Source organism: Chiloscyllium punctatum, chromosome 43 (genome assembly GCF_047496795.1).
Source record: "Chiloscyllium punctatum isolate Juve2018m chromosome 43, sChiPun1.3, whole genome shotgun sequence".
In the NCBI taxonomy this organism is placed as follows: domain Eukaryota; kingdom Metazoa; phylum Chordata; class Chondrichthyes; order Orectolobiformes; family Hemiscylliidae; genus Chiloscyllium; species Chiloscyllium punctatum.
This window is the reverse complement of record NC_092781.1, coordinates 1,405,836-1,429,240: the sequence shown is the minus strand read 5'-3', so window position 1 is coordinate 1,429,240 and position 23,405 is coordinate 1,405,836.

Sequence of the window (23,405 nt, the reverse complement as noted above, 5' to 3'; positions counted from 1 at the left end):
GAAATTCAAACCCTAAATGTGAAAGTCTGGCATGAGATGAAGGTATGTAGGTGAAAATTGACAGCAGGAGTAAAATAAAGACTTGAAAATGTGAGAGGAGCGTGAAAAAGAAAAAGAGAGGCATTGGAGATTGTTAAATATCTGTCATGTTAGTGCCTGGGGTTGCAGTATTTCATCACGAAAATTGAGGTTATCTTGTATCTGAGGCATTGCTGCCAATAAGGAAGTTGCTGTGTCTCGATGGCGTGGGGCATGTGACAAATGCAATGACTGTTTGAATAAATTCCTCGCTTTAAGGAGGCGCAGACATTGGCCCCATAGCACCCACGTGATCTATGTCTCTTTATTACCTCGTGGATTGATTTCCTCGGGGTGAACCTGTATTTTAGGGACCTTTGGTTTTCTGGGCCCTATCGGATCGATGTGGTTTCCTTCAAAAAGAAATCTGAAGCCTCTCTCTCTCTCCCATCCCTCCCACCCCTCACACCACCCACTCCCCCCCAACCCCGCCATCCTCTTCTCTCTCTCTCTCTCTCTCTCTCTCTCTCTCTCTCTCTCTCTCTCTCTCTCTCTCTCTCTCTCTCTCTCTCTCTCTCTCTCTCTCTCTGAATTTCTAAGAGACTAACGTCTAGATACAAGCAGATGGAGACACATAGACTCCAGGAGAGAGGACAATGGTGTGTGGGGAGTGGGATGTAGACTCCGGCAGTCTTGAGTCAGTTTGAGATATCTCCCTGATCTCCGTTCTCTGTGTTTAGTAGCAGGGAGTGTACTGGAATTAGCAGCTCAGGCCAGCAGTGGAAATCTTGCTGCGTTCTGGAAAGTGTTGGATTGTGGAAGGCAGTGAACTTTGGGATCTTGCTGTGCTTTTGTTAATGAATTTATTATTTCAATTAATTTTTCGTTACTCTCCCAGTCTCTCCCCTGCCCCTGAAGATATTTGAGTTGCAAGATGAAACTCAGATGAAACAGAGACAGAGAGATTCAATTTATTTTGTCATGTGGAATTCTCAGACAAGCACTGGAACCAGAGACAGACAGACCGAGAGTAGTATTATAAAGCATCCTGCTATCTTGTCATTCATTCACACACTCACACACGAATGGGGCAAAGAATTGTGTGGCTTACGCAGTCTCTGAGGTTTTGTTCTTTGAACACTGGAGTGGGGATTTTGGGGAGACAATTGGTAAACAGTTGTCTTCTGCACAGTTTTATGCCACAAATTTCACTGGATTCCTCCCTCTCTCTCTCTCTGCCTCCATATTCCCATCTGCCTGTCTCTACCACAGCTTTCTATAAATCCCCGTTTTCCCTACCTTCTTCCACATTTCCCCCGTTCACTCTCCCCGCTACTACCTCAGATACCTCCCCAGGTTTTTCAGAAAATGTACGAATAAACAGGCTTACCCCTCTACGACTTTGCCCATTCACCTAACACCACACCATTCTCTCTATCTCTGCCCTCTGTGACCCTTATTTTGCTGCCAGAGTTTCATTCTCTCTGCTTTTCCCTTCCCCTACATCCCGTTGTTCCATCACTGCCTGTCAATGGCATCTCTGTCTGCTCTTCAATGGCTCGTTTCCTCTCTTTCCTTCCATCTTTTTTCCTATACTCTCTCTGCTTTTTCCCGTGTTGTCATTGGGAATTTTCTCTCTTTTTGTTCCATCTGTCCTTATGTCTGCCCGAATGTTTATTTTCTTCTTTGCTCTCTCTCTCTGTCTCTCTCTCTCTCTGAATTTCTAAGAGACTAACGTCTAGATACAAGCAGATGGAGACATATAGACTCCAGGAGAGAGGACAATGTTGTGTGGGGAGTGGGATGTAGACTCCGGCAGTCTTGAGTCAGTTTGAGATATCTCCCTGATCTCCGTTCTCTGTGTTTAGTAGCAGGGAATGTACTGGAATTAGCAGCTCAGGCCAGCAGTGGAAATCTTGCTGCGTTCTGGAAAGTGTTGGATTGTGGAAGGCAGTGAACTTTGGGATCTTGCTGTGCTTTTGTTAATGAATTTATTATTTCAATTAATTTTTCGTTACTCTCCCAGTCTCTCCCCTGCCCCTGAAGATATTTGAGTTGCAAGATGAAACTCAGATGAAACAGAGACAGAGAGATTCAATTTATTTTGTCATGTGGAATTCTCAGACAAGCACTGGAACCAGAGACAGACAGACCGAGAGTAGTATTATAAAGCATCCTGCTATCTTGTCATTCATTCACACACTCACACACGAATGGGGCAAAGAATTGTGTGGCTGACGCAGTCTCTGAGGTTTTGTTCTTTGAACACTGGAGTGGGGATTTTGGGGAGACAATTGGTAAACAGTTGTCTTCTGCACAGTTTTATGCCACAAATTTCACTGGATTCCTCCCTCTCTCTCCCTCTGCCTCCATATTCCCATCTGCCTGTCTCTACCACAGCTTTCTATAAATCCCCGTTTTCCCTACCTTCTTCCACATTTCCCCCGTTCACTCTCCCCGCTACTACCTCAGATACCTCCCCAGGTTTTTCAGAAACTGTACGAATATACAGGCTTACCCCTCTACGACTTTGCCCATTCACCTAACACCACACCATTCTCTCTATCTCTGCCCTCTGTGACCCTTATTTTGCTGCCAGAGTTTCATTCTCTCTGCTTTTCCCTTCCCCTACATCCCGTTGTTCCATCACTGCCTGTCAATGGCATCTCTGTCTGCTCTTCAATGGCTCGTTTCCTCTCTTTCCTTCCATCTTTTTTCCTATACTCTCTCTGCTTTTTCCCGTGTTGTCATTGGGAATTTTCTCTCTTTTTGTTCCATCTGTCCTTATGTCTGCCCGAATGTTTATTTTCTTCTTTGCTCTCTCTCTCTCTCTCTCTCTCTCTCTCTCTCTCTCTCTCTCTCTCTCTCTCTCTCTCTCTCTCTCTCTCTCTCACTCTCTCTCTCTCTCTCTCGCTCTCACTCTCTCTCTCCCTCTCTCTCCCTCTCTATCCTTTTCTCCATCTTGGTTTTCTCTTTCTGTGTCACTCCATGGGATCTTTCTCTCACTACTACCTCTGTCTCGCTGTCTGTTTCGCTCTCTTCCTAAATCTTTGTCTATTCTCTCTGTCCATGCCTCGGGTTTCACACTCTCTTTGTTCATGTTTCTTTCTCTTCAGTAAGTCCTTCTATCGCTCTAACCATTACTCTCTTTATCCTCTCTCTGTCCAGCAACTTCCTTATTGGCAGCAATGCCTCAGGAACTCGCTGCTGGAGTGCTGTTGACGAGGTTTGCCTCGGGAACTTCCTTCTGTTCCGGTCTCCGTCTGTCCCAGCCTCCCTCTGTCTCTCTCTCCCTCCAGCTTCCCCATTTCCTCCTCTGTCCTTAACTGTCGGAAGATCGTATGAGGAAAGGCTGAGGCACTTGGGGCTGTTTTCATTGGAGAAAAGAAGGTTTAGAGGTGACTTGATAGGGGTGTACAAGATGATTAGGTGTTTAGATAGGGTTGACCATGACAACCTTTTTCCACGTATGGAGTCAGCTATTACGAGGGGGCATAGCTTTACATTAAGGGGTGGTAGGTATAGGACAGATGTTAGGGGTAGATTCTTTACTCAGCGAGTCATGAGTTCATGGAATGCCCTGCCAGTAGCAGTGGTGGACTCTCCCTCTTTATGGGCATTTAAACGGGCATTGGATAGACATATGGAGGATAGTGGGCTAGTGTAGGTTAGGTGGGCTTGGATCGGCGCAAAAATCGACGGCCAAAGGGCCTGTACTGCGCTGTATTTTTCTATGTTCTATGTTCTATTTTCTACGTCTCTTTGTCTATCTGTAATGACGTGTTTTCGTCCGATGTCTCATTCCGGCTGAGATTTACACCCATTCTGTGCTCGCTAAATTGAAAAAGGGAGGGCGTTATTCGATAAAGGATCTTCCTCACTGAGGAGGGTCTGAATGGCGACTGGGATCTTGCGGTGCTGAAAAGCAGTAAATGAAAAGGCCAGTGAGTCTCTGACTCTAGTCCCTGTGTCGAACAACCGTTAGGGTGGTGGTCGGGACTCACTGAATGGAGGACTGAATGGGGGGATGCAGTACGTGGAGGGAGACACAGACTGTGTGGGGTGGGGGTGATCATGGAGGAACTAGCAGGGTTCTGAAGCTGCACGGGGCACGAATAGCAACTGACAGGCAGAAACATTTTATGAGGAGCCAAACATTTGTGAGAGATAGAGACACAGGCAGGAAAAACAAAGAGGAAGAGACAAAAATAGAGAAAAAGACAGAGAAAATGATCAAAATAGAGACGAACGAATGGACCTTGAGAAACGAAACAGTGACACAGAACGAGGAAAAGAAAGAGAGAAAAAGACAAAGAGAGAGAAATAGAGAATACCTCCTTCGGTGTCCGACAGGGTTTCAGGAAAGACGCAGAGTCTTAAGTGGTGGTACTGAACATTGTGTGGGACCCAGCTCTCCCTCCCTCTCTCTCTCTCTCTCTCTCTCTCTCTCTATCGCTATCTCTATCTCTCTCTCTCTACCTCTATCTCTATCTCCATCTGTCTCTCTCTCTCTGTCTCTCTCTGTCTCTCTCTCTCCCTCTGTCGCTCTGTCTCTCTCTTCCTCTCTCTCTTCCTCTCTCTCTCTGTCTCTCTCTCTCTCTCTCTCTGTCTGTCTCTCTCTATCTATCTCTCTCTCTCTCTCTCTGTCTCTCTGTCTCACACAAAGACGCGCACACATACACATACACACACAGGCACACACACACACAAGCATCACAGGGCGACAAACTGAAGTTTTAAATCAGCTAAAGCATCCATTTTGATTTCTGAAATAAGAACAGACGAGTATGAAAAAGGTCAGCAGGTTTAACAGCAACTGTGAAGACAAATAAGAGTTCAGGTTTCAGATACAATTATCCTTCCTCAGCACTGATATTAGCGAGGAAAATGTTGGTTTATAGAGGAGGAAACATTGGGAGTCACGAATGCAGAAGACTAAACTGTGAGAAGTGCAGGAAAAGTGCTGCTTATTCGCATTATTCAGACAAGAGAATAGAGTATTCTGCAGAATGAGAACACAGATTTATCCCTCAGTGGAATACAGGATCTTCAGACAAATCAACACAAGAAGCGAATGAGACGAAATTTAAACAGTACAATCGGCGAGTTTACTTTTATCGTGTTTCTAAGAATGAATACCAATGCAATTGCAGATGGATATCAAAGCTTTCCGTGGATCTGTTGTACCAGTGAATGTTTGTTCATTGTACATTTTTAAATCTGATTATTAATCACTTGGACCACCTCCCTGACAATACAGTGAGGGAAATCACGGCACTGTCCCACAGTCTGGTTGACATTTCATCAGAAAAAGGTGGGAATTATCTGATTGACACAAACTGAATGTCTCTATGCATCCATGTTTCTTTCAGTCAGTCTGTGCTTGTCAGTGTGTCAGTACTTTTCTTTCTGTGCGTGTATTTGTGTCAGTGTGTCTGCTTGTATTTCTATATGTTTGTCCGTGTGCGTCAGATTGCCGACATGTGTGTGTTTCTGTGTGTGTACGTGCGTGTCAGTGTGACTCTGTGTGCCAGATTAACCATTGGTGTATGTTTGTTTCTGTGTGATTGTCTGTGTGTGTCAGTTTCTTTCTGTACGTTTGCACATCCATGTGTGTCTCTATGTCTGTCTGTGCATGTCTGTGTGTAGAAATGTGGCTGTATGTTTTTCTGTATTTAAAGAGTTTCCGTTGATGTATCTCTGTGTGTGCCTATCTCTGAAAATCACCTCTGTGTGTTTGCAGTTGTGTGTATAAGCTAATGCATTTGAGTGCGTGTATTAGTGCGTGTTTCTATATCTGCGTGTGTCTCTGTGCCGGTGACTCTGTGCAGAATGCTCTCTGTTCTTTTAGGGTGAATCAATTCAAATGTGCATAATCCCCACCCAATTTCTCCCTCTCTCTGTCCCTCTTATGGTTAACGTCATATAATCGCCGTGTTGGTGTGTCTCCACATGTGGGTCTCTGTGCGTTTGTACCTGTACGTCTATCCATGGCTGCAATGTAAATCACTGGAGGGATGTTTGGGTTGATGAATGAGCTATTTGAAAAGTGATACATCAATGGCTCAGAGTGTCTCCCAACCTCTTGCCGCCCTCTGGTGGCCTCACTACGCCACGATGAAAGCGGCTGATTTTTTGGGGGGAGAAAGCATTACAGCCTGTGAATGTCTCAGGTTGCACCATTGTCTCATTCTTCAAAAAATGCATTTGGGACACAAAGCAGTTTTGTCCGAATGACATTTGAACTGAAGGATACATAAATGGGAGGAGGAGGAAAGAGAGTGGGAGAATGTGAGAGTGTGACGGAGATGTGGAGGTTGACAGAACAAGATGAATTATGCCGAGGACAGATCAGAGTGAGTGGTACAGAGGTGAAAGCAAGAACAGCATAACTACAACCGAAATCTGGAGTGTGGCTCTGGTTTCCTTTCCTTTCCTGCCAATCAGACCTCGGGACCAAGTGTCGCTCTTTCTCTCTCGACCTCAGAGTCTTCAACACAAAGATGCGTTGTTCACTCTACTGCTCATCACTTTTTAATGAAAATTTTATTATTATAAAATTGAGTTACAGATGTGGTCAGTCAAATGGCTTATTTTCTTACTGCACCCTGAGTTAAGAGAAATATTTCAATGTGTCCTAGCAACCATCTGTCGGATAAGGTTGGAAAACCCTCAATCTGTTACCATAGCGACAGGTTGTTTCGTCTCAGGAACATTGAACTGAAAAGAGAAAATCCTGAATGGATTGATTAATGAGTGAATCTGATTGATGGGTGAATTTGGATCAAGAGGTATTTCAGCACATTCTTCTGCTGCTGCCTAAACTTAGTCTGGGTCACTGCATAAATAGTGGAGTTTGTGCAGCAACTGAGGAGCTGAAGCATGAAGCCCAATTCCCGCACAAAGGTATGTAGAAATAGAAAGGTGTACGCAATATAACGCATCCGTTGCCATATAAAATACAGCATTAACATTGACCATAACAGGAAGAAATTGGCAGAAATCGCAAACATTAAAATCATCGATTTTCTTCGAATTTGCATTTCTGTGTCAGATTGAGCGTCCCTATTGGTATGAGCCCAGAGTCTGCTGCGGGCTCTGCTTGTCACTAATATGTGTCTGATGGTGAAAATATTGAGCAACAGAATGAGGAGAAATGGGAGACCCGGCGTTAGAATGTGGTGGAGGAACTCAATTGTAGCCCAGACCCGAGAGAAAAGAACAGCGTTTCTTCCACGACAAAACCAAGGGAAGTTGTTCAGCTTATACCGATTTGTGAGCATAAAATACCATAATATGTTCTTTAAACAACTCAGCACAGTCACTGCTCCCAGAACCACAGCCGCCGTTTTCTCACTGCAATATTTACTTTTCAGCTTCTGGCAACAAATGGCCACAAACCGATCAAAGGTGAAAGTGACGGTGAACCAGACAGAGCAGTCAGTGACTGCATAAAGCAGGACGGCGTGAATATTGCACACGGGAATGGATTTCAGGAAATGAAAACGGTCCCGATATACAATGGGAATGTGTCTCAGTATCAAGTCGAGGACAATGACCAGTAGATCCGCCACTGACATGGCCCCCAGGTAACGAATGACACATGGAGACAGTCCGCAGTCTTTGTAAAGCAGCACAAAGATCGTCAATACATTAACTGTGAGGGAGGAAAACAAACGAATTATAATCCAGTCTGGATGTAAAGTGATCAGTTTGGTTGAGGACTTAGTAAGATTTGCAAGTTTCTCACTGTACACAGGGACTTACTGATGTAATTGAAACTGAACTAAAATATGGAAAATTCTGGATTCTAACAAAAATGTGATGTAACGCATGAGACACAAAGCCTTCCCAAAACACACAGGCACACATCCATTAAATCAAATGTTTTCTGGAACATTTCCACATATGCGATCACTCAATACGGATGGTGAAAGTGTTGCCATTCTGAACGACTCTCTCCCAGTTCCTTGATGACAAACAGGGTTTGGAAATTTGTGTCTTTTAGTCTAAACTGTGGTTGTTCCTCTATCTTGAAAGAACGTAAAAGCAACAAAAACGTATTCACTCCTTTAAGTACCTGAGCAGACTTCAAAACAGTGCCTTCTTATTCCTAAAACGGGATCTCTTCCCTGTGGATCTTTTGTTTTTCAACTCACTGATGTCTGGTCGTTGTCAAATTATATCAGAAATAGAATGCTGCATGGAATGTTCATCAAAGAATTATTTGTATATTGTCGGATATTGAATGTTCCAGATAATGTTTTAATCATATTCCCAGATTTAGGAAAATATCAATCCTCCACTATGTAGCACATAAAGAGTAACAGTGTTTTTTTTCTTCAGAAACATACACAAATAAAATCCAACATGAGGCATTCAGACTAACAGACAGAATGCATTATTAAAGAAGTTTGCTTCTAGCTGATGGTGTCCGGAACAGAGCTGATGGTGTCCGAAACTCCATGCTACAGGATCTCCTAGTCATTTAACTCTCTGGATTCCTGTCATGACCAGGCAAAACTCGAACATGTCTAAACCGATTTTCTTCAAGCAAATATCCGCGGAGATACCCTCTTTCAGGAATACATGCCATCAGACTTAAAGTCTAATGTTATTTCGAAAGTTTTTTTTTCAGAAAACTCAAAAACATACAGTTGTTTTTTCAGGTCTCTAAATTCACTTAACTAGGAGATGTTGATAATTGATTTGACTCGCTTTATTTTATTGTTTAATAACATCTAATACTTACTGGTCTCGTTATAAAATGCATTGTATTCCTGTAGGGAGAAGATCAAGAATTAGTAAGAAGTGTTCGAATCTCTGTAGTGGAAACAAGTGTTCCATTCACCGGGAATTGGCATATGGATTGAACCAAGAAGGAACTGAACCATTCGGAACTGAACCGATTGGCGACAAGGATCCAAGCAGAAAGGTTGAACAATGTGGTGACTGGTGAAGGAAACACGTCTCAGGAGAGATTATGAAAATTTTCATACCAATTAAAATGAAAGAGAACATGCAGCAATTCAGTCTTTTCAATTCAAACACGGGTGATCAGGGGCAAGTATGAGAAGGGAGTCAGTTAACGCAGCACTGAAGGTGTTAGACGGAAACTCATGCAATGCACGAAACAAGATAAATGAGCTTTTCCCCAGATTTAATTTGGCAGTGTCAATATTCTGGGTTTCACAAAGACTTAGCTGCCAAGGAATCAGGGCTGGGAAATAAATATCCAAGGAATTATGTCGTATTGAAGGACAAGTAGATGGGAGGAGAGGGCAGCCACACCCAATAGTAATAAACAGAAAATGAACCTATTAACATGAAGAGAATGATGGTCAGAAGACGTAGAATCCGAGTAGGCTTTTTTGATGAACTGCAAAGTGAAACAACTTGACCCGTTGGGAGTTGTATAAGGGCCTCTGAGCAGCAGTCAGGATGTGAGGGAGGAAATACAACAGGAAGTAGAAAAGCCTTGTCAGAAAGTCAGAAATGTTATAAAGGTCATGGTGGACTTCAATATGCAGTTGTACTTGGAAACACAGCTTGGTCACAGATCTCAATGAAAATGAATTTGCGACGTATATGAGATTTTGTTTTTGACCAGCATGTGGTAGTTCTGGATTTGGGGATGAATGAGGACAGAGACTTGTTTAGGGATCTGCAAGTGATGTAGCCTCTAGAAGACAATGATCGTTGTCACCCTGCAGTTTGAGAAAACGAAGCTAAAATCAGAATTAATTTTATGTTGACTAAATGTAGCCACAAATATATGACAGAGTAAATGACAGAGCTGGAAATGAAACATATCAGGGAGTTTGGCGAGTAGCAATAGCAGGGATTTCTGGCAGTAATTCGGGGGACACAGCAGAAATACACCCTCGGAATAAAACCCACTCTAATTTGAGAGAGACAGAACAGAGGTATTGACTGATGTACCAAGCTGTTTACGGTGGCTGGCAGTTAGAAGACAGGAAACACTAAGCTGCTTTCGACGGTTAGATATTTCCTCCATCACTCACCACGAAATTACAGAGTACTTTGAAGTGCATTGTAAAATAGGGCGAAGTCAGCACGACTTCGTAATTCAGAGGTCATGCCTGATAATTCTGTTAGAATTCGTTGACGGATTAGACAAAGTTAAGCTAGTGGATGTGATCTATTTGGATTTCCAGAACGCTTTTGATAAGGTGGCACTGCAGGAGTTGGCTGACTAAGATAAGTGCCCATGCTGAAAGAATGCACAGGGGATTTGCTGTGTGGGAGGAGGCCAAGATTTGGAATACAGGGATATTTCTCAGGATGGCAGCCACTGTCTATCTGAGCTTCGGAGGGGTCAGTGTTGGAGCCACATCTTTTCACGTTGTATATCAATGATCTGGACGAAGTCATTGCGGGAATTGTTGCTAAGCTTGCAGGTGACGAAAAGATTAGTGGAGGGACAGATAATGCGGTGGAGGCGGAGATGCAGCAGAACGTCAAATCGCTAAAAGTGACAGACAAGTTGATTAACATAATTTAGTACGCATAAAGGATGCTTTATTACTCAAGAGATTAATTTTTAAAAGCGGGGAGGTTATGTTGAGCTGTTCAGAACACTGGTTAAGCCACAATTGGAATACTGTGTTGAGCTCTGGCAACCATGCCATAGGAAGGATGTGGTTCACTGAAAGGAATGCAGAGGAGATTCACCAGGATGTTGCCTGTGATAAAACCATCAGACAAAGTAGAAGAAGTCGGCCATTCTACCAAAAAGCTGATAACTCTCAATTAGCCTTTCCTTTCTTGTTCCATTCATTTTATTACTGAACAAAAATCTCCTATCCCTGCCTTTAATGTATTTTATGACCAGCCTCATAAACACACTGTGATGTGCAATTCCACAGAATCACGAAAGATAAATCTAGTGATGGGAATACCGTCAGCCAGCTGGACCTCAGTGTGAGAGTTTGCAGATTTAGGCAGCAAATCTTGGCCATTTAGGAAGCCTTGGCTGACAGACATGAACAAGAAAGTCAGAAGTTAGCTCTGAGAGGCAGCTCTGAGAGAGCTAGATTAGTGTCAAGGACTCTCCACGAGTAAAGAAACAGTGAGTTTTTGAAGACATACAGGCCAATGTGGAGTTAAATCAGTAAAGTTATCTCAATGCTGTCGGATTATCGGGACCTTCTTTCATTAGAGATATGACTTGTGGCATAAACTGAGGATCACCCCATATCTGGCAAGGCGAGTGGATGAGATGTAGAATCCCTCATGGCAATCTCAGCCAGCAAGAAAATTGAAGGCATGTGGCTGGAATCCGTCTGTTTTACAACCCATCGATTCATCCCACTGACAGAGTCAATCCCTTAAACAGATTCACGACCATCTGATAGAAAAAGAAAGGTCCACGCTCCTTTGCCTTAAATGCACGACACCGTACTCTGAGAATCCGTCATCTGATTCCAGAATCCCACAGAAAAAAGAATAATCTTTCCACAAGTCGACTATCAAGGCTCCTCTCCATCTTATTTCTTTCATAAAGTTGTAGTTGTACAGTTTTGTGAGGCATCGCTTGTAAGTCTGGAAAGGGATGCATTCAAAGTCAGTTTTCCATTCTCTTTTTCTCAAGCATCGCTTCTTCTTCTCAACAGAACAGGGCAATTTATCAGATCATTTCCTGGAAGCAAAACTCCAAAGTACAGAAAGCGGCAGCAGGAGTCGTTCATATGCATATTGCAATATAAGGAAATTCTACTGACAAAGCCCTGAAATCCAGCAATGATATTGCCACTCGTCTTTGCCAGCAAACCGCAGGCACAACTCCAGACAGAATGTAACTTTCTCTGATCTCAATTTCTTAATGTAGTCAATTCCCTTCCTATTTTACCTGATGCAGCTTGTTACGTCCCATAAGATGGCTATTAATCCCATCGTTTCTCTTCTGACACTGTTAATCAGCAATTCACCTTTTGCCATTCGCAATAACCACGCACATTCCTCCTTTTCAGACAATAATTCTTGCTTACTGGAATGAAACGCCTTCCATTACATTCTTCAGCAGAGCATTTCAGATCATAACCGCTCACGCGAAGACAACATCTTTGCTTGTGTTGCTATCGCTTCTTTTGACAATTATTTTACATCTGTGTTTTTTTTGTTCTCGATTCTTCCATCAACTCCAAACCATTTCTCTCTCTCTACTTTGAACAGCCCCTTCACGATTTTGAGCACCTCCACCAAATCTCATCTGAACTTCGGCATCTCCAAGTGATACAGACTCAACCTTCTGCATATTGTCAACATCATTGAAGTTAGAGAGATTTACAGGTAATTGTACAAGGAAAACAAAAGGAGGATGGGATCTTCCGATTAGGATCCCAGCTGTTACTGCACGGCAGGTTGTTCAATCACTTCCAATGGTCAGACCGGATATGGGAGCGATGTGCATTGGTCTGGTCTGTAGATTGAAAATAAGGATTAACAGGGATTGCAAAGAAGATTGTAAAATATGACAGCAAAAAATGAGAGCTCCTAAATTATCACAAATAACTGAACACTTCGAGGCACTTTCATTCGGGAACAAGAAACCGGAGAAATGAACAATTAATTTATATTAAAATTACCAAGGGTATTTTCTCCGTAGATGTAGTGAAGGTGCTATTCACTTGTGGGGGAGCAAAGATTAATAATAAATGGTGCTGTTAATAAAGACAGTTGAAGAATAACAATAAGAGCGAGGGCAGAATGTGGAGCTTGTTATTGCGTGATCAGAGCAGGCAGATTTCATACGGACATAGTCAGAATGGACACAATGGGCCTAAAAGCCTTCTTCTGTGCTGTCATGACCCCATGCATTTGACAAGAAAGATTTGCCAGTATATGAAGGAGAAATTAACAGAAAATCCAGATATTTGTAGACGACGTGGGTGGGATGATGATCATGTGGAATGTAAAGAATTAAACAGATTGAGGGGAAACAGTTCTTCCATCTCTGTGTTCTACTTTATATACAATAAATAATAAAAATTTATGTGAGACATAAACTTAGCGAACTGAGTGATTACAGACTCAGGTATGGGATAGAGCAAAGGCAAGGCTATCTTGCAGTAAAACAGCTTATCATTAAACAAAACAATGTCTGGAATATTATTGTGCAGTGTGCCTGTATTCTCACGATTGAAACAGAGTGTAAGGGGGAAGTTCAGACTGAACTAGGTTTGAGGGACCCAACCGGGGATAAGGGAAACTTCTAAGCCTTTGAATGATAATTTCAGTGCCTTTCCAGGAGCAACGATAACTTGCTTTTGCATAACGCCTTCCACATTGTTGAACGTTACACGATGCTTCAAGTAACACCTTCCGGCGTAGTTTGGCACTGCTCGAGGAGGATATAGGTGGAAAATAATCTGGACCAAGGACGGATGAGGACTTCAGGTAACAGTAGGAGAACACTCAACCCCTCAGCCTTGAACCAACAGTGAATTTAACAGACCTCAGCTTCTCTTTAGTGTCAGGTCTTCATTACCAAAGTTTCAAAATTCTATCCATCTCCTCTTTAAGTACTTCTAGAAATCTAGCCTTGGCAACTCTCTGTGTTACAGAATTCCACACAATCATTAACGATTATGAGAAGAATTGCCTTCACATCATAGTTTTCAATTAGTGGTCCTTAATTATTTATCTATGTGCCCTGGTTCCAGATTCAAACACGAGTGGAAACGTCTTCCCAATATATCCCTTTCAAGCCCCCACTGAATCATTACTTTGAATAAAACATGGAACATAGAATAATACAGCACAGAACAGGCCCTGAGGCCCACGATGTTGTGCCGAACATTTGTCTTAGCTTAAGCACCTATCCATGTACCTATCCAATTGCCACGTAAAGGTCACCAATGATTCTGACTCTGCCACTCCCACAGGCAGCGCATTCCGTGCCCCCACCACTCTCTGGGTAAAGAATCTACCCCTGACATCCACATATACCTTCTGCCCTTCACTTTAAATTTATGTCCCCTTGTAACACTCTGTTGTACCCGGGGAAAATGCCTCTGACTGTCTACTCTATCTATTCCTCTGATCATCTTGAAAACCTCGATCAAGTCACCCCTCATCCTTCGCCGTTCCAATGAGAAAAGGCCTAGCACTCTCAACCTATCCTTGTACGACCTATTCTCCATTCCAGGCAACATTCTGGTAAATCTCCTCTGCACTCTCTCCAAAGCTTCCACATCTTTCCTAAAGTGAGGCGACCAGAACTGCACACAGTACTCCAAATGTGGCCTTACCAAGGTCCTGTACAGCTGCAACATCACCTCACTACTCTTGAATTCAATCCCTCTCCTAATGAACACAATCAATACGATCACCTCAGGCAGGAAGATCTAATCTGAAACTCATAAAGAGTGGAAATCTTCTTGCAGGGTCTCAGCGTCGTGAAGTTCTATTAGCAGCTTCCGATGCTGGCAATATCGTCTCCAAAGTATATGATCAAAATTGTTTGTATATTCCAGGTATAGTCATAGCAAAACGACTACAGGTATAGCAAGATTTATATTTAAAACTCCAGCCCCCTCCCAATAAATGCCAAAATTCTTTTTTCGATCTGAATTACTTGCTGCACCTGGACGCTAAGATTTTGAGTTCCTGGAAGTCTCATCATTTAACCTACAAATATCAATGTTGATTCCTCCGAATAAATGAGCCTTTTGCGACATTGAACTCCTTCAACAACGTATGTGCTACCTCATGCAATCTATCTATATTTCATGACAGATTATGCCTTAACTCATCACTATATAACTTACCATGTTTACCATTATAGGCTAATAAGGATAGATTGCATTCTGCCCCGTGTATGTTATTCTTATAGCTCATAAATAATTGAGGATCCCAGCCATATTATTTAGGGACTGCACTACTTGCGTCATTCCAACCTGAAATAAGATCCATTAACTGTAAATTTGTCTTCTGTTTGTGATCCCTTTCTTAACACATCCTCATATATGACTACCTAAACGAACAGCTCCCATTTCGTGCAATGATATATTGTTGGAACTATTTACCAATAATTATTTTAAATTCAAATAAACAATATCCAACCGTTCCTCTTTACTAGGTCGACGTCTCTGATCCTCAGAAAAATCCAAGCCAATGATTCAAAAAATCGTTTCTCTTTCCCAACACCTTGTTTAATCTGTTTCACAATGTTTAGGTTTTATTATGTGTCGAGCAATTGCTACCTCACTAAGGGGAGAAAGAATGTTTCCAACAATCGATATGAAGCTCTGTTCTTTCATTTCCTGTTTCCTGTGGAGCTCCTTTGGAGAACAAAAGCCATCACTGTCACTTTCGGGCGGCACGGTGGTGCAGTGGTTAGCACTGCTGCCTCACAGCGCCAAAGACCCGGGTTCAATTCCCACCTCAGATGACTAACTATATGGAGTTTGCACGTTCTCCCCGTGTCTGTGTGGGTTTCCTCCCCCAGTCCAAAGATGTGCAGGTTAGCTGAATTGGCCATGCTAAATTGCCCGTCGTGTTAGGTAAGGGGTAAATGTAGGGGTATGGGTGGGTTGCACTTCAGTGGTGTGGACTTGTTGGGCTGAAGGGCCTGTTTCCACACTGTAAGTTATCTAATCTAATTTTTCAATTGACTGCAGCCCTCCTTGAATCCAGTATGCTCTGGAATATTTCAACCCATGCCTCCATTTTCGTTGCAGTCCCATCACATGAACCCTATAGACACAAGCCATGAAGTCCCAGTGATCTGTCTTGCCGTCAGGCCGATGACTTTGTTCAAACATTATCCCTTGTATGAAAGAGACTGCTTGAAGTTATTTCCTACCATTATTACCTTGCTTGTCTCTCTTTGAAATATTTCTATTGTACCGAACTGCGATGACCAAATGACTAACTTATTTTCTGGTTCATATTATGAATTCTTCTGCTCTATCCACTCTGGGGTTCCACGTGTATTTGAGGTACTTGCGCTCTTTTTACATTCACAGGAAACCTTTGCCGTTTGTTTTTATATCTATTTTCAATGTACATTTACCAGTTTTGATCACTTTTCCTGTCGTAGCTTTGGATTCGTCCCTTACCTTGACTGATTTTATTAAACACAAACAGATTATCACCCCAGAGAGCAGAGTAGATATCTTCAAAACGCGATGAAACATCCCCACAAAAAACCCACATCAATCAACAAGTCAGTCAAATGCTGTTGGTTCGACGCCAGTATTTGCACAATGCTTCAATGGGGTTCCTCATCCCATGATAGCGGTAATAGCGTCTAACACAGAGCTTCAATGGAAAAACGCAGTAAAGTTTCCAAGACGTGAGTCAAATCAGCTCAAACAATCTGTGACTCATGGAACACGACACAGCGACAGACTCGGAAAGGAATTATAACACAAGGAACTTAAGATCATCATTTCAGAACTTTGTAACTACTCTGCAGAGCACATATTCATGGACAGGGACAAAATCAGAGGATACCATACTCACTATCAAAACAGAATAAGACAACAGTATTCCATAAGGGATACCCTCAGGGTTAGGAACATAAGTTAGGTGGTTTTGCCCACCGAATGTGTTCCACAGTTCAATCATGGCTGATAGGTTTTTAAAAATCCATTTTCCTGCTTTCTCCCCGTAGCCTTTGCTCCCCTTTGCAATCAATGGCTGATCTATCACCGTCTTAAATATCGTCAATGACCTGACATCCACATCCTTCTGTGGCTATCGGTTTCGCTGATTCAGCACTCTCAAGCTAAAGACGTTCCTCCTTATCTCTGTTCTAAAGGGTCTTCTATTTTCCCGAAGGCTGTGTTCCAGGGCCCTTGTATCTTTTCACAATGGAAATATCTTGCTAATATCCACTCTATTCAATCGATTCTTATTCGCAAAATTCCAATTAAATTCCCTCACCCTTCGAAACTCCATTGAGTATACCCAGAAACCTAAACAGTCCTCATATGTTAAGCATTTCATTCTTTGGATTATCCTCGTGAACCTCCTCTGGACCCTCTCCAGGGCCACATCAATTTTACTGATATATGGCGCACAATATCATCAATTTTCCAATCCTTTGGGATCCTTCCTGAATCCTGTAATACATGAAAGAATACTAACATAACCGCCATTGTCTCGAATGCTGTCTCCTTCAGAACTCTCAAGTGTACCCCATCTGGTCGACGTGGTTTATTCACATCCAGACTTTTCAGTCTTTTCAGCACCTTCTCCTTGGTGATGACCACTGTCCACATCCCTGCCTTGTGACTCACTTGATTTTTTGGGGGTATAACACGTGTATCCGGCCGTGAAAAGTGACGCACATTGCTCATCCAGTTCCTCAGTCATTTCTCTGTTCTCGATTTCTCCTTCTCCAGCAAAGTTTTCCTGCTGCCCAATGCCTACTTGTCGCTCTGGTTTGCCCTTTATATATCTAAAGTGGCCGACACTAGCCCCTTCACCCACCATCCCCATATTCACTCACCCAATCTGCTCCATTTAACCATCAATCCTGGACTCACTGACGTGCACAGTCCCATTCACCCGTCATCCCAGACTCCTTGACCTGCACCGTGTCTGCTGTTTTAATGCTTCCATTTTAATTTTCTCACTACTATATATCTAAAGAAATTCTCACATCTTTTTGAATATTATCGGCTAATATACCCGTACATGTAACCTTCTTCGTTCTTATTTCTTTCTTCTTTGTCCTCGGTTCGTATTTTGATGATTCCCAGTCCTTTGCTTTCCAACTGCCCTTCACCACATTATGTGAATTGGGCACTGCGTGAACAAGGAAATGAATAACATAATGATATGTGGGATTAGTGGGAAGAAAACTATACCGATTCGAAGAGAGACAATACAGAGCACTCCACAGTAGTGATAAAGTTAAAATGGAAGCATTAAAACAGCAGACACGGTGCAGGTCAAGGAGTCTGGGATGACCGGTGAATGGGACTGTGCAGGTCAGTGAGTCCAGGATTGATGGCTAAATGGAACAGTTTGGGTCAGTGAATATGGGGATGGTGGGTGAAAGGGCTAGTGTCCACTACTGAGTAAAGGGGAGAATGGTGAACGGGACAGTGTAAGCCTGTCAGTCCAAAGGTGATGGGTGAAGGACTCAGTGTTGGTTAGTGAATGCAAGGGTGACAGGTGAACGGAAGACTGTCATTCAGTGAGTCTGATGTGACGTATAACCTGGATATTGTATGTCAGTGAGTACAGGGTGACGGTTGAACAGGAGAACGTAGGTCAGTGAGTAAAGGATCGAAAGTTAAACGGAGCAGCGTCGATCAGTGATTCTGGTGTGATGGTTGAATAGGAAAGTTCAACTCAGTGTTTACAGGGTGATAGGTAAGCAGGGCAGTGTAGGTCAGCATGATGAGTCACGATCTTGTTATGAGTGAAATAGTGTCAAAGGGTCAAATGCATTTGGCCTATTCAGTTCTGTATTGTGATGTCCCGTGCAGCACTTCAGAAATGCGACGAAGAGCAGTTCAAGTCTATACAAATGGTTTGGTGCCGGTTGGTCAATACAGTTGGGAGCATCCAGGTTCGTTCAGGAGGAGCCTCCTCTTGGGTTTCTCCAGCTTGCCCATTCTACGTTTACTCCAGTTGTTTGTCATGCCTATTTTCTGTTAATGCAGAACCAGTTTCGTTATGAATACAGCCGGCAAACCTCACTCAGTGTTTATTCAATTATGTCCGCTCACCTCGCCAACTCTAACATTATATACCACACCTCCAAGAAAGAAAACAGTAAACTTCCAAAATGTCGAACACAGACTTAACGATGCTGTGGTTATAAAAGGTGTATTGTGTCCTGTTTTATGTAGTTTTAAGGCAGAGGTCGCGTGCATTCAATCCATTTGTGTCGATAAGAAACGACTGATGCAGCAGGACCGAAGGTAGTGGAAGCCTGGTGGATGCATCTTTTTTAAACTCTGCAGCATTCCTGGGTTGATAATGGGGTGCTGACGTCTTCGTTGGAGTGTTAATACAACGTTACAGGGCTTGTCTTGGGGGACTATTTTGAAATCCTACTATGGCAAGTGGTAGCATTTGATTTAAACGAAATTCTGTAATTAATATTTTGATAGTAACCATGGATCAAGCATTCAAGGAAACTGACAATTTCTTCATGAATATCATTTGAGTAAGGAACTCGCCTTACTGAACTGGCTCAGATGTGAATCTACACCCACAGTGTTAAGCAATTTGGAATAGTCAGAGGAGCGCAAAGCCTGTGAATTAAAACATAAAATCTCGATTCTCATTCTTCTCTCAACAAACATTTATTTTGTATACACAATCAATAACCTTTGGAAAGCCAAATGCACTGTCTAGTAGATTTATTTCAGCAAGTCTCTTTGTTATGTTTCCAGTGAACTCCAACAAAGCTTTGCAGTGATTTTACATGACAAAACACGAGTTATCTTTCATATACGCATGCAGACTTTGATTTCCTTAATCGTTTCCAAATGTCCTGCAATCCTTTCCTTAAAATTAGAATCAAGCAGATTCCCTCCAGTAAAGGTCATGCAAATTGGCCTAATACTTGCTGCCTGAAGGAAGCTTCATCGGAACCAGAAGATTAATTCTGATTTTTCTTCATAAACATTGCCAGACTTGCTGAGATTTTCAACCAACTGCAATTTTGTTTCTAATTTACAGCATCCGCAGATCTTCCAGTTTTATTTAGAGCTCCCTCCGTTCCGTTCCTCCCTGCTTGACAATTTAGAGGTTTGACAGCTTCGCTAGAAAACCCCTGAAATCCAGGGACTTCTCGGATATTTCAAAAATGCGGCGAGTCACTCTACAAGCACATGCGTGTGTATTGGGTGCCATTTTCTACTCGCTTTATTCCCCAGAGTCTTGTTGCTTATCACAATCCTTGTCCCTTGTGTTCGAGACAATCCAGTCACTTTCGTCCCTTTACAGTCTTGCTGATATCTGTAAAATGCCAGTACTCCCTAGCCCCGTGAATATCCATGCAAAATACTGATTTAAATTACTTGTCTGTTCTCTATTTTACGTCATCCTTTTCCTTGTCACATCACTCAAGTGAACCACATCTGCTTTGATGACTTCCTTTCTTCAAACGCTCACATAGTCATTTGAACATTTTTATTTACACACGGAAAATTTCTTGCTACTTGTTTTTACATTTATTTCTAATTTACTTCTATGGTATTTATTTTCCTTCCTTTCGTTTTATATCACCTTATGGTTCCGAAACATTTTCTCCCAATGTAACAGCAGAAGCCAATTCCCTAGTCCTGCTCATTACTTGAACATTTGACAATAGGTTGCCTATGTCAGATTGCTTCACATCGAATATAGCTCCACCTTCAACACCATCATTCCCTCCAGACGATCTAAAAACACAGTGACTTTGGTCATAGAGTCATAGAGATGTACAGCATGGAAACAGACCCATCGGTCCAACCCATTCATGCCGACCAGATATCCCAATCGAATCTAGTCCCACTTGCCAGCACACAACCCATATCCCTCCAAACCCTTCCTATTCATATGCACATCCAAATGTCTCTTAAATGTTGCAATTGTACCACTCTCCACCACATCCCCTGGCAGTTCATTCCATATACGTACCACGCTCTGCGTGAAAAAGTTGTCCCTTAGGTCTCTTTTATATCTTTCCCCTCTCACTCTAAACCTATGCCCTCTAGTTCTGGTCTCCCCAAACACAGGGAAAAGACTTTGCTTATTTATCCTATCCATGCCCCTCATAATTTTGTAAATCTCTATAATTTCACTCCTCAGCCTCCGACGCTCCAGGGAAAACAGACCCAGCCTGTTCAGCCTCTCCCTAATGCTCATATACTACAACACTAGAAACATCCTTGCAAATATTTTCTGAATCCTTTCAGGTTTCACATCATCTTTCCGATAGGAAGGAAACCAGAATTGCACTCAATATTCCAACAGTGGCCTAACCAATCCCCTGTACAGATGCAACTTGACCTCCCAACTCCTGTACTCAATACACTGACCAATAAAGTAGAGCATACCAAATTCCTTCTTCACTATCCTATCTACCTGCAACTCCACTTTCAAGGAGCTATGAACCTACACTCCAAAGTCTCTTTGTTCAGCAACACTCCCGAGGACCTTACCATTAAGTGTATAAGTACTGCTAAATTTGCTTTCCCAAAATGCAGTACCTCGCATTTATCTGAATTAAACTCCATCTGCCAATTCTCAGCCCATTGGCTCATCTGGTCAATATCCTGTTGCAATCTGATGTAACCCTCTTCGCTGTCCACGACACCTCCAATTTTGGTGTCATCTGCAAACCTACTAACTGTACCTCTTATGCTCGCATCCAAATAATTTATTTAAATGACAAAAATTAGAGGGCCCAGCACCGATCCTTGTGGCACTCCACTGGTCACAGTCTTTCAGTCTGTAAAACAACCCCGCACCACGACGCTCTGTCTTCTACCTTTGAGCAAGTTCAGTATCCAAATGGCTAGTTCTCCCTGTATTCCATGAGATCTAACCTTGCTAATCAGACTCCCATTGGAAACCTTGTCGAACGCCTATATGAAGTCCATATACATCACATCTACTGCTCTGCCCTCATCAATCTTCGTTGTTGCTTCATCCAAAAAGTCAATCAAGTTTGTGAGACATGATTTCCCACGCACAAAGCCATGTTGACTGTCCTGAATCATTCCTTGCCTTTCCAAATACATGTACATTCTGTCCATCAGGATTCCCTCCTACAACTTGCCCACCACCGAGGTCAAGCTCACTGGTCTATAGTTCCCTGGCTTGTCCTTACCACTCTTCTTAAACAGTGGCACCACGGTTGCCAACTTCCAGTCTTCCGGAACCTCACCTGTGACTATCGATAATACAAATATCTCAGCAAGATGCCCCGCAATCACTTCTCTAGCTTCCCACAGAGCTCTCAGGATCACCTGATCAGGTCCTGAGGATTTATCGTCCTTTAACTGTTTCAAGGTTCCTGGGGATTTATCCAACTTTAACATCCAGCACCTTCTCCTCTGTAATCTGGACATTTTGCAAGCTGTCACCATCAATTTCCCTACAGTCTGGATCTTCCATATCCTTTTCCACAGTAAATACTGATGCAAAATATTTGTTTAGTATCTCCCCCATTTTCTGTGGCTACACACAAAGGCCGGCGTCTGCAACTAGATCTTCAGCTTCTGTAACCCTCAGAATATAATCAGTGAGGATGCGTAACTGCATCTCCTCTACATTCTCCCCAATTCATGACAATATAATTGAATACTCTTGCCCTGGAATGATATGTCTTCACCCCTCTGCATTACTCTCTGCACACTCACTACTGTGTTAGCAAATTCTGAACAAACACCATCTACAGGTTTGCTGCCAACACCACCGTTGTCCAACAGATATCTAACAACGTGTCTAAGAATACCTAAATGATATGGAGACTTCGTGGCGTTGTGCAATGAGAAAAATCGTTCTCTCAATGTCGGCAATACCAAAGAAATTATCATTGACTGCAGCCAAAAATTGAAGCTACCACGCCCCCATTTATATCAATGGAGTGGAGTTGAGTGGGTGGAGAGCACAGCAGGTCAGGTAACATCCGAGAAGCGGGGCAGTTGACGTTTTGACCATAATGCCCTAAACGCTGATTCTTCTGTATTTCGGATGGTACCTGACATGCTATGCTTTTTCAGTGCCACAATTTTCGAATCTGACTCTCCAGCACCTGCAGATCTCACTTTCTCCTACTTTCGATAGCGTCAAGTTCCTCGAAGTGACGATCACTGATAATCCATCCTGGAATTCTCACACAGATGGAACAGTGAAGAAGTCGCATAACGCTCCTCCTTTCTCAGGTGCCTCCTGTCAGTTAACTTTGAACAGACGTCATCTACCTTTTACAGATCTACCATTGGAAGCATGCTGTACACGTTGTTTGGGAGGGCTTATGCATGGGTAATGGCTTGGTGCTGCAACGGAACTTCGGGGGACCCTATGCAACCACAGAAGGTTGTTTGCGCAGCCCGAATCATGAAGCTAGCCATCCTTCCCTCCATGGACTCTATTTGTACGGTTCACTGCCGCAGAAAGGCTTGCAACACCATCAAAGACCCATCCAATACCGTTCATGTTCTTCTACAGCCTCTTCCATCAGGCAGACGATACAGAAGCTTGAGAAAATTCAACAGCAGGTTCGAGAACAATTTCTTCCCGACAGTAATTACACTAGTGAAAGGACTCAGTTACTTCAAATTGTGCTCATCTTGTTAATGATGATCTTGACGAGTGCAGGTCCTGTGCAGTCGAACCTGTTTGGGTTAAGCTGTTTGAGTTTATGTTTTGTCCCCGATGATTGGTCTATTCTTGGTCTCTGA